The sequence below is a fragment of the Melitaea cinxia genome, chromosome 27 (genome assembly GCF_905220565.1).
Source record: "Melitaea cinxia chromosome 27, ilMelCinx1.1, whole genome shotgun sequence".
Classification (NCBI taxonomy): domain Eukaryota; kingdom Metazoa; phylum Arthropoda; class Insecta; order Lepidoptera; family Nymphalidae; genus Melitaea; species Melitaea cinxia.
The window spans coordinates 3928441-3930835 of NC_059420.1; the positions used below are offsets into that span (position 1 = coordinate 3928441).

The 2395-nt window shown below is 32.8% G+C and overlaps 1 long non-coding RNA gene across 1 annotated transcript; it reads left to right on the forward strand.

Moving 5' to 3' along the window:
• The first annotated feature begins 230 nt into the window (after nt 1-230).
• On the forward strand, nt 231-580 carry LOC123667212. The gene is made up of 2 exons (XR_006745414.1): nt 231-399; nt 496-580. It is a non-coding gene; the product is annotated as an uncharacterized LOC123667212 (long non-coding RNA).
• The last annotated feature ends 1815 nt before the right edge of the window (nt 581-2395 follow it).

Below are 2395 nucleotides of genomic sequence, written 5' to 3' on the forward strand. Positions count from 1 at the left end.
ATTACTATTGATCCTGGTATTGAGGTTTATCTAGCGAAGCTTGCGGGCTCACTAGATGGCGTGCTTGGAGAGTTGCTATGTATTTGCACGGTTTTGTTTTTACATTGTTTCATATTTAAATATTTATTTAATTGCTTAGGATTTTTGTCTAAATTGTTTTTATAAATAATATTAAAAAAAAAATAAAATATATAGATTTATTTCGGTTTGCTGTATTGGATAAATTTTTAATTTTGAGTGGCAACACTGCCAGATTAAAGGACTTTCGCTTCGACCATGATTGGGAACGGCGAGGGAAAGATTTCACGTTTTCGTGTTTTGTTGGCCAGGTTCGCCTGCATATTGAAAATTATGTCTCTGAAGTAGAGAATAATAATTTTAATTATCTCAACAATAATGGTGAGTTAATTTCGATATTTTGGTGGGACCTTTTTCCCTTTGTGTTTGTGATAACCTTTAGGTGTCATATTAACTCGTAATTTACTTTTGTTACAGCTTCCTTATTTTGTTCATTTTGAAATGGATATTTTTATCTGATTTCGGGGATGGTGGGAACGAGAGATTACACATATGCAATCTACTCTGGTAAGATTTCAAACCATTCTTTTAAATTTTGCATCGGTTCGATTCCGCCATTTTGACAACGTGTTTTCTTTGTTTCAGGGTTTTTTTTTTCATTCTTTCATTTTTATATTTCCTTAGTATTTTATTGTTTTATTTTATTATATTACGTAACTAATTAATGGAGATATGACTTTAGAAGAAAATACACTTGCGTTACCATGATGTAGGAAAAATTTAAATATGAAAAATTTATAATTTGAAATTAAGATGGAATTTAAATGAGTTACAAACAGAACTCAAACTTAAAATTATATTTCGATTTCATTCTGTCATTTTCGTTAAACTTCAATCATCGAGGCCTGGATATTTGAATTTGGAATTTAAATAAAACACTAAAAGGTATCTTTTCAATATTTTGAAAGCTGAGTCTACCGTGGATCACCAGAGCAATGAAACATCTGTCCGTATTAAAGTAGAACCTTTGGGCTGGAGATCCTGCTCATCGAAACTTCCTGTTGAAACCTTAACACCCGGTGGATGTCCAGAGCAAATTGACAATTCAAGTAATTGGTATGAATTAAAGCAGAAGAGGTACAGACTTTCACATTATTTAGTTGATCTATGCTTATTTACAAGGTTATTTGATTTCTGGTGGTATACTCGTTAAGCTCATTATACTCGTTAAGCAATTATACTCATCACGTATTTTTTTTTTTTTTTTAATGTAGTAAATATATTAAGAACCTTCTCTCTACGACTGAGCAACCTTAGTATTTGTGTAAATTGTAATTTCTGAAGTGATGGTTTTGGGGTTAGCTAGGTAGGCTTATTTATTATATTTTGTTACATGAGGGTAAGTGTAAAAAATGGAAATTAAACTACCTTAATGTTGAATATCTAGTTGGTTTATTATTTAAATCTTTTTTTTCCTACCTACTTAAAATTTGTATTTGGTCCTAGCCCTAAAGTTATATCACTATTTTCTTTGTCAACGGCACATTGTATTCCGAAATAGCCGGGCAACTTTTTCCGTCAATGTGTCGGGTGGCAGGGTCGCCATGTATTGTGTAGTGTTAGTACAGTATATTATAGTAGGAAAAGAGAACACGTCTGTTGCGCTCGAGTTTCCCCACTTTATTATTTTATGATGCTCGCTGCATCGGTTTAAATGCTGACTTAGACTAATAGACAATATACACACTACAGCAAATTGCCAACGCATTCCTGCCCTCAGCCAGTCTGCATCATAGGTAAGCCTCCCTTATTCAGTCCCATTCCCTATAACCTTCTCTCTCCTGCTCATTAGCCCCTACGCTGCATGTGACCGCCCTCAGCGCTCACAACACCTTTTATTTTTTTCATTGCAAAAACAAAAATATTTATAACTTTTCGTGCAATGAAGTTATGGCCATGATTTAGAAAGATTTTTTGTTGGAAATTACCTCCTTTATCTCCCTGTTTCGTTTGATCCACGAATTTTGGATCACCCTGTATAGGTAATACAAAATGCTAGCGCCATTTTTCTTCACTAACCCAATTTATTTCTATCTGTAAATGAGTCAGAGCGATGAAGCTCTGCAGTTAAATTAAAATTATTTGTGAATATGCATAACATATTCGTAAAAATATCACACAACGTTGATAAAAACAATATAAAACGCAGTGTAAGCACCAGAACCAAAAGTAACCGTACCAGTGTCTTTTATACTACTTTATAGGCTAATTACTCGTAAGGTAAATAATTTCAATTTGTATTAAATAGAATTTCAATAACATAGCATATTTTTTAGTACATAGGTATATTTAAAACAAAGATATGGCGTGGGTTTAT